Genomic DNA, 14,114 nt, shown 5'->3' with positions numbered 1-14,114 from the left:
TACAATTATAAGGAATTCTGTTTTATTTGGTTAACTCACTGGACAATTTCAATTTACCCAGTCATGTCCCATGCCCCAGCACCTAGTTTGTCAGATCATGGCTCATTCTTCAGGGTCTTCTTATAACCTGTGGTTGCAGCTATGATTGACAGTGTCTGACCATATCAAAAGCAGTTAAGTACTTTCTGCTGAGAAAAAGAGGAAGTGAAAGCACTTAACTTCTAGATGTCTATAAACATTGTGGTTAGGTTCAAAGTAGGGTACATGAGATACATTCAAGTGTGAAGGGAAGTGAAAATAAACAATCCAGAACCCTGGCTGTCAGGAAGCTGTTACCCTGTCAATTACAGCCTGATAAAAGCTATTTATCTGTAAGAATAGAAAGCTCATATCAAATGATCTGAGCGGGGTTAAAGCCTTGTGATGTGGTTTTGGCTTTCTGCACACCTATCTGAGGCAGCAGGTATAAGGAACGGACGACGGAAGCCAGTCTCTGATATTGGGTGGTATCTGATATGGGGGGTCTCTGATATGGGAGGTGGTCTCTGATATGGGGGAGCTCTGACATGGGGGGGCTGTGATATGGGCAAGCTCTGACATGGGGGGGCTGTGATATGGGCAGCTGTCCCTGATGGGGGGATCTCTGATTTGGGGCTCTCTGATGGGGGGGGGGGGGGGGGGTTCTGATAGGGGTCTCTGATCGGGCTCTTTGATAGGGCTCTCTGATAGGGGCACCTGACAGGGGGCTTGGAGTGGGATGGGTAGGATTTACAATGCAGAGGAAGGGGGGTCCTCTATTGGACTTTTGGGGGCATCTGCATGAAATACCTACCGCCTTGGCCCACCGTGAGGTCCACCACATCAGGGCCATGCTGGCAAATACCTGCACCAATCCGTGGCCAAGTGAATCCTGGCCCAGAGGGCTGGAGCATCACGGAGGCGTGGAGAACCAACCCATTCATCCAAGGAATCAACCTAGTGAACTCCTTCTGAATTGCTTCCAATGCAAGCGTATCCTTCCTTAAGTAAGGTGACCAAAAATGTACACAGTATTCCAGGTGTAGTCTCACAATGCCCTGTACAGCTTTTCAAGATATCCCCACTTTTATGCTCCATCCCAAATGCCAATATTCAATTTGCCTTCCTAATTTACTGCACCTGCATGCTAACGTTTTGTGATTCATACACAAGGACTCCCAGATCTCTCTGGACTGCAGCATTCTGCAGTCTTTATCGGAATATCCTGGGTTTTTTAACCGTCCTGCCAAATTGGATAATCGTATCTTTCCACATTATACTCTATCTGCTAATTTGCTCCCCACACAATCTCCCTACATCTCTTTGTGGATTCTTTGTATCCTCCTCACAACTTGCTTTCCTACCTATCTTCGTATCATCAGCAAATTCAGCTACAATATAGATTGGGCCTTCTTCCAAATAATGAGCATAGATCATAAATAGTTAAGACCCCAGCAGTGATCCCTGCAGTATTGCACTCATTCCAGTTTGTCAACCTGAAAATGACCCATTTATCCTGGCCGTCTGTTTCCTTTATTTAGTCAGTTCCCTATTTGTGATATAACAAAAGGCTGCCGGAAATAAAAACAGAAAATGCGGGAAGAACGCAGCATGGCTTGCAGCATCTATGGGGAGAGAGAGAGAGACAGAATTAATGTTTCGAATCTGTAATACTCTTCTTCTGAGCTAAAGCGTTATTCATGAGGATATGTTTCCCCAACACTGTGACTCTTATGCTTTTTATTGAATGCCTTTTGGAAACCCCAATATACTACAGGTGTAATTTCACAGCCCCTCCCACCTGAGGGACCTTCCATCCCTGCCAAGTCAATGGACTTTTGAACTGCTCACCTTATTTCCCAGTTCCACCCCAGCCTGTTTATTACTTCCTCAAAGACCTCTTTAAAAAATTGTCAATCACAATTTTTGTTTCACAAAACTATGTTGACTCTTCCTGATTACATTGTAATTTGCTAATTGCCCAGCTACTATCTTCTTTTGAATGGATTCAAGCATTTCTCCCTATGACAGACATTAGTCTAACTGGCCTATAGTTTCCTGCTTTGTCTCCCTTCATTTTTTTGGTTTCCATCTGCTGCGCTGTTTCCAGAATCTAGGGAATTTTGGAAAATTACAACCAATTCATCCACTATCTCTGCAGCCACTTCCTTGAAAGCCCAAGGATGCAGACCATGAAGTCGCGGGGGCTTGTCAGCCTTTAGTCACATTAGTTTCCCCCTAGTGATAGTGATTGTTTTAAGTTCCTCTCTCCCTTTTGCCTCCTGATTTTCTACTATTCTTGGGATGTTTATTGTGCCTTCTTCTGTGAGGGCAGACACAAAATACTTCTTCAAAGTATCTGCCATTTCCTTGTTTCCCATTGTTAATTCGACAATCTTGGCTATAAGGGACCAATTGCTCTTTCTTTTAATATATTTATAGCTTTCACTGTCTGTTTTATATTTCTTGCTAGTTTTCTCTCATATTCTAATTTCTCTCTATTTATTTTTTTTAGCTGATTTGGGTAATGTAGTAGATGCAATATATCTAGATTTCCAAGAAGAAGCATTCAATTGGACGCCACATAATAGACTGATGAATAAAGCCAGAGAATGTGGAGCCAGGGAACAAATAGCACAATGGATTACCAGCTTCTAGACAGAAAGCAGAGAGGATACGTAAAGGGTAGTTATTCAGAGTGGCAGAAGCTGGGAATAGAAACAGGGCCTCAATAACCTTCAGCAGGCAACCAATCCATCCCTAACCACACTCATTCTAAAAGGCACAGGGACAGAATGATCATGTGGAACCGGCACTGGTACCAATTGTGCTGAATTGTGTACTTGTTTGCCTCTGTTCTTACCCAAACATTTTCAACAATCCTGCCCCATAATTCACTTGTGGGGAAATGCAAAACTAGAGGACATCAGTATTAGATAGTTACCAAAACAAATCAGAAGGGGATTATAGAAAAAAAAACAACTTGACCCAGAAAAAAACGCTTCCATTCTTATAACACTTTTCACGTTTTGATGTTTTGAAGCTCAGCACAGCCCGTGAAGTATTTTTGAAGTGTAGTCATTGCGCTAATGTAGGAGACATGATGGCCAATCGACACACAAACAACTCCGATAAACAACAATGTCATAATGACAAGATAGCTTTAATTTGCGATGTTAATTGAGGGATAAGTATTGGCTAGGACACCAGGAAGAACACCCTTCTCTTCTTACAGTGCCATGGGATTTTTTTACTTTGCTCAAGCAAGCAGATTGGGCCTCAGTTAATATTTTATCCAAAAGACAGTCGCTGAGACTTTCCAACTCCACTGTAATGGATTCCCTGTGGCGGATGAGGTGAGCCATTCAAATCCCGGGTAACTTTGGCAGCCCTGAAAGATCCTGCCAACTGGTGGGACTGGGGAATCCTGCCCTGTGCCTGCAACAGCGTGGTGCTGCACTGGAGTATCCAACAGTGTGGTGCTGCACTGGAGTATCCAACAGTGTGGTGCTGCACTGGAGTATCCAACAGCGTAGTGCTGGTACAACACTGGAGTATCCCATAGCGTAATACTGCACTGGAGTATCCCACAGCATAGTACTGCACTGGAGTATCCAACAGCGTAGTGCTGGTACAACACTGGAGTATCCCATAGCGTAATACTGCACTGGAGTATCCCACAGCATACTGCTGCACTGGAGTATTCAACAGCGTAGTACTGCACTGGAATATTCAACAGCGTAGTGCTGCACTGGAGTATCCAACAGCGTAGTGCAACATGGAGTATCCAACAGCGTAGTACTGCACTGGAGTATCCCACAGTGTGGTGCTGCACTGGAGTATCAAACAGTGTGGTGCTGCACTGGAGTATCCCACAGTGTAGTACTGCACTGGAGTATCCCACAGTGTAGTACTGCACTGGAGTATCCCACAGTGTAGTACTGCACTGGAGTATCCAACAGCGTAGTGCTGCACTGGAGTATCCAACAGTGTGGTGCTGCACTGGAGTATCAAACAGTGTGGTGCTGCACTGGAGTATCCAACAGCGTGGTGCTGCACTGGAGTATCCAACAGTGTGGTGCTGCACTGGAGTATCCAACAGTGTGGTGCTGCACTGGAGTATCCAACAGTGTGGTGCTGCACTGGAGTATCATACAGCGTAGTGCTGCACTGGAGTATCCAACAGCGTAGTGCTGGTACAACACTGGAGTATCCCATAGCGTAATACTGCACTGGAGTATCCCACAGCATAGTACTGCACTGGAGTATCCAACAGCGTAGTACTGCACTGGAGTATCCAACAGCGTAGTGCTGGTACAACACTGGAGTATCCCATAGCGTAATACTGCACTGGAGTATCCCACAGCATAGTACTGCACTGGAGTATCCAACAGCATAGTACTGCACTGGAATATTCAACAGCGTAGTGCTGCACTGGAGTATCCAACAGCGTAGTACTGCACTGGAATATTCAACAGCGTAGTGCTGCACTGGAGTATCCAACAGCGTAGTGCAGCATGGAGTATCCAACAGCGTAGTACTGCACTGGAGTATCCCACAGTGTGGTGCTGCACTGGAGTATCAAACAGTGTGGTGCTGCACTGGAGTATCCCACAGTGTAGTACTGCACTGGAGTATCCCACAGTGTAGTACTGCACTGGAGTATCCAACAGCGTAGTGCTGCACTGGAGTATCTAACAGCGTAGTGCTGCATGGAGTATCCAACAGCATAGTACTGCACCTGAGTATCCAACAGTGTAGTGTTGCATGGAGTATCCAACAGCATAGTACTGCACCTGAGTATCCAACAGTGTAGTACTGCACTGGAGTATCCAACAGCGTAGTGTTGCACTGGAGTATACAACAGCGTAGTACTGCACTGGAGTATCCAACAGCGTAGTACTGCACTGGAGTATCCAACAGAGTGGTGCTGCACTGGTGTATCCAACAGCGTAGTACTGCACTGGAGTATCCAACAGCGTAGTACTGCACTGGAGTATCCAACAGCATGTTACTTCACTGGAGTATCCAACAGCGTAGTACTGCACTGGAGTATCCAACAGCGTGGTGTTGCACTGGAGTATCCAACAGCGTAGTGTGGCATGGGTGTAATCAACAGCGTAGTGCTGCACTGGAGTATCCCACAGCGTAGTACTGCACTGCAGTATCCAACAGCGTAGTACTGCACTGCAGTATCCAACAGCGTAGTTAGGCACTGGAGGATCCCACAGCGCTGTACTGCATTGGAGTATCCAACAGTGTAGTGTTGCACCAGAGTATCCCACAGCATAAGACTGCATTTGAGTATTTAACAGCATGGTACTGCACTGGAGTATCCAACAGCGTAGTGCTGGTACAACACTGGAGTATCCCATAGCGTAATACTGCACTGGAGTATCCCACAGCATACTGCTGCACTGGAGTATTCAACAGCGTAGTACTGCACTGGAATATTCAACAGCGTAGTGCTGCACTGGAGTATCCAACAGCGTAGTGCAGCATGGAGTATCCAACAGCGTAGTACTGCACTGGAGTATCCCACAGTGTGGTGCTGCACTGGAGTATCAAACAGTGTGGTGCTGCACTGGAGTATCCCACAGTGTAGTACTGCACTGGAGTATCCCACAGTGTAGTACTGCACTGGAGTATCCCACAGTGTAGTACTGCACTGGAGTATCCAACAGCATAGTGCTGCACTGGAGTATCCAACAGTGTGGTGCTGCACTGGAGTATCAAACAGTGTGGTGCTGCACTGGAGTATCCAACAGTGTGGTGCTGCACTGGAGTATCCAACAGTGTGGTGCTGCACTGGAGTATCCAACAGTGTGGTGCTGCACTGGAGTATCCAACAGTGTGGTGCTGCACTGGAGTATCCAACAGTGTGGTGCTGCACTGGAGTATCCAACAGCGTAGTGCTGGTACAACACTGGAGTATCCCATAGCGTAATACTGCACTGGAGTATCCCACAGCATAGTACTGCACTGGAGTATCCAACAGCATAGTACTGCACTGGAATATTCAACAGCGTAGTGCTGCACTGGAGTATCCAACAGCGTAGTACTGCACTGGAATATTCAACAGCGTAGTGCTGCACTGGAGTATCCAACAGCGTAGTGCAGCATGGAGTATCCAACAGCGTAGTACTGCACTGGAGTATCCCACAGTGTGGTGCTGCACTGGAGTATCAAACAGTGTGGGGCTGCACTGGAGTATCCCACAGTGTAGTACTGCACTGGAGTATCCCACAGTGTAGTACTGCACTGGAGTATCCAACAGCGTAGTGCTGCACTGGAGTATCTAACAGCGTAGTGCTGCATGGAGTATCCAACAGCATAGTACTGCACCTGAGTATCCAACAGTGTAGTGTTGCATGGAGTATCCAACAGCATAGTACTGCACCTGAGTATCCAACAGTGTAGTACTGCACTGGAGTATCCAACAGCGTAGTGTTGCACTGGAGTATACAACAGCGTAGTACTGCACTGGAGTATCCAACAGCGTAGTACTGCACTGGAGTATCCAACAGAGTGGTGCTGCACTGGTGTATCCAACAGCGTAGTACTGCACTGGAGTATCCAACAGCGTAGTACTGCACTGGAGTATCCAACAGCATGTTACTTCACTGGAGTATCCAACAGCGTAGTACTGCACTGGAGTATCCAACAGCGTGGTGTTGCACTGGAGTATCCAACAGCGTAGTGTGGCATGGGTGTAATCAACAGCGTAGTGCTGCACTGGAGTATCCCACAGCGTAGTACTGCACTGCAGTATCCAACAGCGTAGTACTGCACTGCAGTATCCAACAGCGTAGTTAGGCACTGGAGGATCCCACAGCGCTGTACTGCATTGGAGTATCCAACAGTGTAGTGTTGCACCAGAGTATCCCACAGCATAAGACTGCATTTGAGTATTTAACAGCATGGTACTGCACTGGTAAATCCCACAGTATAATACTGCATTGGTGAATCCCACAGCATAGTACTGCATTGGAGTGTCCCACAGCATAGTACTGCGTTGGAGTATCCCACAGCAAAGTACTTCACTGGAGTATCCAACAGCGTAGTACTGCACTGGAGTATCCAACAGCGTAGTACTGCACCTGAGTATCTAACAGCGTAGTACTGCACTGGAGTATCCAACAGCGTAGTACTGCACTGGAGTATCCAACAGCATAGTACTGCACTGGAGTATCCCACAGTGTAGTGCTGCATGGAGTATCCAACAGCATAGTGTTGCACTGGAGTATCCAACAGCTTAGTACTGCACTGGAGTATACCACAGTCTAGTACTGCACTCGAGTATACCACAGCATAGTACTGCATTGGTGTATCCCACAGCGTAGTACTGCCCTGGAGTATCCCACAGCCTAGTACTGCACTGGAATATCCCACAGCGTAGTACTGCCCTGGAGTATCCCACAGTCTAGTATGGCACTGGAGTATCCCACAGCATAGTACTGCACTGGAGTATCCCACAGTGTAGTACTGCACTGGAGTATCCCACAGTGTAGTACTGCACTGGAGTATCCCACAGTGTAGTACTGCACTGGAGTATCCCACAGCATAGTACTACATTGGAGTATCTAACAGCGTAGTACTGCACTGGAGTATCCCACAGCGTAGTACTGCACTGGAGTATCCAACAGTGTAGTACTGCACTGGTGTATCACACAGCGTAGTACTGCACTGGAGTATCCCACAGCGTAGTACTGCACTGGAGTATCCCACAGCGTAGTACTGCACTGGAGTATCCCACAGCCTAGTATTGCACTGGAGTATCCCACAGCCTAGTATTGCACTGGAGTATCCCACAGCGTAGTATTGCACTGGAGTATCCCACAGCGTAGTACTGCACTGGAGTATCCCACAGCGTAGTACTGCACTGGAGTATCCCACAGCCTAGTATTGCACTGGAGTATCCCACAGCCTAGTACTGCACTGGAGTATCCCACAGCGTAGTATTGCACTGGAGTATCCCACAGCGTAGTACTGCACTGGAGTATCCCACAGTCTAGTATTGCACTGGAGTATCCCACAGCCTAGTATTGCACTGGAGTATCCCACAGCCTAGTACTGCACTGGAGTATCCCACAGCGTAGTACTGCACTGGAGTATCCCACTACCTAGTACTGCACTGGAGTATCCCACAGCGTAGTACTGCACTGGAGTATCCCACTGCCTAGTACTGCACTGGAGTATCCCACAGTGTAGTACTGCACTGGAGTATCCCACAGCCTAGTATTGCACTGGAGTATCCCACAGCGTAGTACTGCACTGGAGTATCCCACAGCGTAGTACAGCACTGGTGTATCACACAGCGTAGTACTGCACTGGAGTATCCCACAGCGTAGTACAGCACTGGTGTATCACACAGCGTAGTACTGCACTGGAGTATCCCACAGCGTAGTACTGCACTGGAGTATCCCACAGCGTAGTACTGCACTGGAGTATCCCACAGCCTAGTATTGCACTGGAGTATCAGCCTTGATTTCAGTACTCACGCCCTGGAATAAGACTTGAAACCTGGACCTTGGGGCTTAAAGGTTCGGGTGTTACCATCTGAGCAATGGAGAGTGGTGAAAATATGGAGCTCGCTAAAATTATGAGAGACTGAGGTGAATAGTTTTTAAGCATTGGAGGGGAGTTTAGACAAGCATACAAGGGGAAGGGAATAGTGGGTTATATTGATATAATTAGATGGAGAAAGACAGGAGAAATCTCGGATGCCGCATAAATGCCAGCATGGACTGGTTCAGGCAAAGTGTCTTGTTTCTGTGCTTCTATCTTCTGTAAATTTAGATAATCCTTTGGGCGAAGTTCTCTATTTGAGAGGCTAAGTGTTGACACCGGAACTGAATTGAACTAACTCGCTGAGGGATGTGGCCCAGTCTCTGTGCTCCATGGTTGAGGTCATCGAGACCCTGGTTGAGACCAGAGAGGGACTCCAGGACTGGCAGCACCAAATGAAGGTTGAGCCTCTGGAACTCACTTCGGCCTCAATTCCATCCCAGGGAGTAGCTTGGGAGCCATCGAGCACCTCAACAGAGGGTGTGACGGGGCCTGTGCCAGTCTTTCCTGAAGGGGAGGTGCTGGAACATCTCAGCACTTGTGAATTCCACCCCCCCCCCCCCCCCTCACCCCCCTCCCCCGTCACCTGACACTGGTGTATCTGGTGGGCAACAGGCAGAACAAGGTGGCTGCTCCTCACCTGTGACACCGGGCCCATCCAGATCCAGGCCTTCCAGAGTACGGCCGCCAAAGGCATCTCAGCTGAAAGAGCAAGGTATGCATCAGGCCGCCTCCAGATCTGATGTGCTGCCTGGAATCGCAACTAGGAGTGGTAGGCCAAGTAAAATAAGGAAGTTAGATAGCAGTTACATTGGCACAGGTGCAACACATAGGTTAGAGGAAGGGGTCAGGGCACAATAATGGAAATAGTCACAATTAAACACCTTTTCACCAACATTCTGACCTGTCTCAATACGCTGCCTGAGGGGTGTGGGGTCCTGGGGCTGGTTTAGCACTGGGCTAAATGGCTGGCTTTTAAAGCAGATCAAGGCAGGCCAGCGACTAAGGGCTTTCCACAGTAACTTAATTGAAGCCTACTCGTGACAATAAGTGATTTTCATTTCATGGGTTGGGTGCAGAGGGTGTACCGGGGTGTGGAGGTTGGTGCTGTGAGGTGTGGGTGTTGGAGATGGCACAGAGCAGAGGCCCCAGGACAAATGAACGTTCCACGGAGTCACCCACAGAGGCGGCAGGTAACGGGGCCAAAAGTGTGAGGCCACCATGTAGGACAGCTGGAAAGCTGACCCATTGAGTATCACTATCTCCATAGCTGCACCTCCCCCCCCCCCCCCCCCACACTCCCCACCCCCCAACACTCCCCACCCCAAAGCATATATGAATATATGGGCCCACGGGATGGAATGGCCAGCACACATACAGGGATCATATGGGCAGACAGTGGAAGGTGATTCTGAAGGCAGGAGTCAGACTTTGTCAAATGATAAGGAGCGCCAGAGCTCGTCAAGACCACAGCGGGTAACCCTCGTTACCCAAGAGCCAACCCCCCACCCAAGAGAGCTGAAGGTGCCGGGAACCGACAAGTTCACCAGGGTGTATAAGCCGTGCATGCTGTCTGGTGGTCGCACACCAACTGCACATTCAGGAAGTGGAAATCCTTCCGATTGATGGTGAGCACCCCGATGATGAGCCGGTGTTCGGTGGGGAACGAGTGTTCCATTGATCACCCTCTGGACCTGCGGCATGCCAGCGATGGCTGCAAATTCTGCTGTCCTGGCATCCTGATGGGCTTGGCCCAGTAGTCTGCTTCCCATGCGCATCGGGCATCTGACACAGCATAGATGCACCTGTGCATGGATGTCTGCGAGATCCCAGACAGATCCCCGCTCAGCTCCTGGAAAGACCCAGAGGCATAAAGGTTCAGGGTGACCGTCACCTTGACGGCCAACATGGTGCCAGGGGCGCCATTGTCTGGCATAGGTGGTGCATGGTCTCCCTGGTTAGTTGAAGTCTTTGGCGGCACAGGCAGTCCGCCATCTCCTCGAAGGACAGGCACTGACTGTATACGCGTGGTCTGATGTGGCGTATCCTTCACACCTCCTCCTCGGCCTGTTGGACGGCCATCACTGGAGCCTCCCCTGTTGGCCCCTGCTCTTTTGGGGCAGGTTCCTCTTGTGCAGGGTCCTCCCTGAGCAGGCCCTCCACCTCCAGCCTCCGTGCGTCCGCAACGACCGTCAAGTAGATAGCGAGTATTGCTGGCTGTACTACAAAATAGGGGCTGGCTTAGCACAGGGCTAAATCGCTGGTTTTGAAAGCAGACCAAGGCAGGCCAGCAGCCCGGTTCAATTCCCGTACCGGCCTCCCCAAACAGGCACCGGAATGTGGCGACTAGGGGCTTTTCACAGTAACTTCATTTGAAGCCTACTTGTGACAATAAGCAATTTTCATTTCATTTTTTCATTTCAAATACATTCTCTGCAGGGGTGGAAAAGAGAGGGCATGTGGGAAAGAGGAGTATTCCCCAGACCAACCAGATCCAACTGACTACATTGTGTCGCTGAGTTGCACTTCAGCTGCATGCTCCACAGGTCCCCCCAAGCTTACCCCTACCCCCCATCCATTCTCCCTGATGCCTTCCACACTGTATCCATGTCCCCATCAATGAGTGGCACCGGGCCTGTGCTGTGGGGAGCCTCTATCCTCATCACCTGTTGATGTGTTGGGTATGCTGGGTCTGTGAGGACTGCGTTTACCATAGCAGTGACTGAGACAGGCTACCAACACTTGTAGAAGTACACCTCTATTTTATTTAACTATGAGCTGTTAAATATACTTGCACTGTGGGTTGACACTATGTTAAGTTGACTGGAGACCTGAGGCTAACCTGACCAGACTATACTGCTAGCACATGCTAGATGTTCGTGTTGCTGATCACGGGCTCTGGCTGTCTCAGAGGCTGCATCCCAAGAGAGCGGGAAAACTAGTGCCCTCTGGCTTTATAGTGGCCGTGTCCTGTCTGGTGATTGGCTACTGTGTTCTGTGTGTTGATTGGTCATTCAATGTGTCAGTCACTGTCTGTCTATGCACCATCATATACTTGTGTGTATATTATGACATCTCCCCCTTTATGAAAAAAAATGTGTACATGGCAATAAATAGTGTTGGATGTGAATGTGCCTGACTATATAGAGAGCATGTGAGCATATTTACATGACCATGATCCTGGCTATGTACAAAATTCCTAACATATTTACACAGGAAGGTGTCTAGTGCAGATAGAGTGTATGTAACAAAACATGGGATATAAATAACAGTATGTACAAACGAGTGAACGAAGAACCAAGGTAATGAAACAATCAGTTCATGAATTCAGTCAGTTCATAAATTCAGTCTCTGTGGTGGGCGGCGAATTCTGGTTGACCAAAGGAGCATTTGGCTCTGTTGAGGTGGAGGCCATGCTCATGGATTCTCCGGAAGACGCGTTGGAGTCGATCAATGTGTTCCTGCGGGGTGGTGGACCAGACAATGATGTCGTCTACGTATACCCGCACCCCCTCAATGCCCTCTATCATTTGCTCCATTATTCGGTGGAACACCTCCGAGGCTGAGGTAATGCAAACGGCATCCGGTTGTAACAATACCGGCCAAATGGGGTGTTAAAGATGCAGAGCTTCCGACTGGATGTGTCAAGTTGTATCTGCCAGAAACCCTTGGAGGTGTACAACTTTGTGAAAAATTTGGCGCGAGCCATCTCGCTGGTGACTTCTTCGCGCTTTGGGATAGTGTAGTGTTCCCTCATGATGTTACAGTTCAGATCTTTGGGATCGATGCAAATGCGTAGTTCTCCTGATGGTTTCTTAACACACACCATGGAGCTGACCCAGTTGGTGGGTTCCGTTACCTTAGAGATGACGCCCTGGTCCTGGAGGTCCTGCAGCTGCTGCTTGAGGCGGTCCTCAAGGGGTGCCGGCACCCAACGGGGTGCGTGAACCACAGGCGTGGCATTTGGTTTTAAAATAATTTTGTACGTGTATGGCAATGTGCCCATGCCCTTGAATACGCTGTGGCATCGAGTAATGATGTTTTTCAGTTGTGTCTGAAAGTTGTCGTCCGGCGATGCTGATGCCTCAGCGTGCCTACAATCTCGAAGTGCAGGGTGGCCTTTAAGGAACGGTGTGATACCACAAGCTGCCGTGGGCCACTGGCAGCAGTGGCATTGCCATTGTAGTCAAGAAGTTGGCAGGCGGATGGTAGGATGGTCAGCTTAACGTGGAGGCTGTCCAGGTCAGACTGTGAAATGAGGTTGGCTGAAGCGTCGGAGTCCTGCCTGAATCGGATGCGAGATTTGTTGACCGTAAGGGTGGCACATCACTAATCGTCCGGATCAATGTTCATCACTGGGAAGGGCTTGGCCTTTTTTTGTTGAAGCATCGTATGCTTGGTGATGATGTCCACCCAGAATGGGGATTTGAGATCCTCGGTATCAGGGTCTGGAACCATGTCGGAGTTGGAATCTGTGACCGGTTGTTGTACGGTCCGGACGTTCCTGCTGCTGGGAGCCACGGGAGGCAGGTGTTTGAGCAGACCTGCGCAGACCTGCGCAGTGGCCAAGCTTGCCACACTGAAGACAGCATCGAGATTTCGCGGGACATTGTCGCTTTTAGGGGGAGGAGCCACAGTTGTTGCACGTCGTGATGTCAGAACGCTCAGTGCGCCACCGCGCATACGCGGTGCGGTCGTATGTTGTGCGCGCCTGCGCAGTTCGGTCTTTGGTCTCTCCGTCCCCTCGGTCGAAGCGCACATGCGCGGGAGCCTGGGAAAAGCGCTCGAAATGGCTGCCCTTATCCAGGTTTAGGCCCTGGAGCTGTTTTACGGCCTGCACCCGCTCCGCATGGTGGGGGCCTTGCTGCGCCGTCTCTGCCGCTTGAATGTGCGAGTATCAGTTAGTGGCGAGCTCATGCAGAACGCAGGTCTCGATGGCTATAGCGAGGGTGAGCTGTTTCACCTTAAGGAGCTGCTGGCATAGGGGATCCGAGTGCACTCTGAAAACGAACTGGTCGCGGATCATTGACTCGGATGTGGAGCCGTAATTGCAGGATTGCGCGAGGATGCGAAGATGGGTTAGGAAAGATTGAAAAGGTTCATCCTTACCCTGCAGATGCTGTTGAAAGGCGTAGCATTCAAAACTTTCGTTGCCTTCGATGTCACAGTGGCTGTCGAATTTGAACTGTTCTGAACTTGGACTTGTCCTCACCTTCAGCAAATGTGAGGGTGTTTTAAATGTGGATGGCGTGGTCCCCGGCCGTGAAGAGAAAGAGAGCAATCTTTCTGGCACCTAAGGCGGCTTCAAGGTCGGTGGCTTTGAGGTACAGCAGAAACTTCTGCTTAAATATCTTCCAGTTGGCACCGAGGTTGCCGGTGATGCGGAGCAGCGGGGGAGGGCGGACGCTGTCCACACTACCGGATGGCTGATCGCTGGTCAAAGGCAGATTATCTCAGGGTAGGTCCATCAAACTGTAACATCACGCACTGGTACCATGATGTGTTGGATGTGCTGGGTCTGCGAGGAC

The 14,114-nt window shown here is 49.3% G+C and overlaps 1 protein-coding gene across 2 annotated transcripts in view; it reads left to right on the top strand.

Moving 5' to 3' along the window:
* The window catches only part of sgk1 (serum/glucocorticoid regulated kinase 1), a 100,900-nt gene that overhangs the window by 24,077 nt on the left and 62,709 nt on the right, over positions 1 to 14,114 (top strand). The window lies entirely within an intron of this gene.

The sequence above is a fragment of the Scyliorhinus canicula genome, chromosome 6, assembly GCF_902713615.1.
Source record: "Scyliorhinus canicula chromosome 6, sScyCan1.1, whole genome shotgun sequence".
NCBI lineage: Eukaryota > Metazoa > Chordata > Chondrichthyes > Carcharhiniformes > Scyliorhinidae > Scyliorhinus > Scyliorhinus canicula.
Note: the sequence above shows the minus strand (reverse complement) of the source record. Positions and strands in the feature narration are given on the sequence as shown.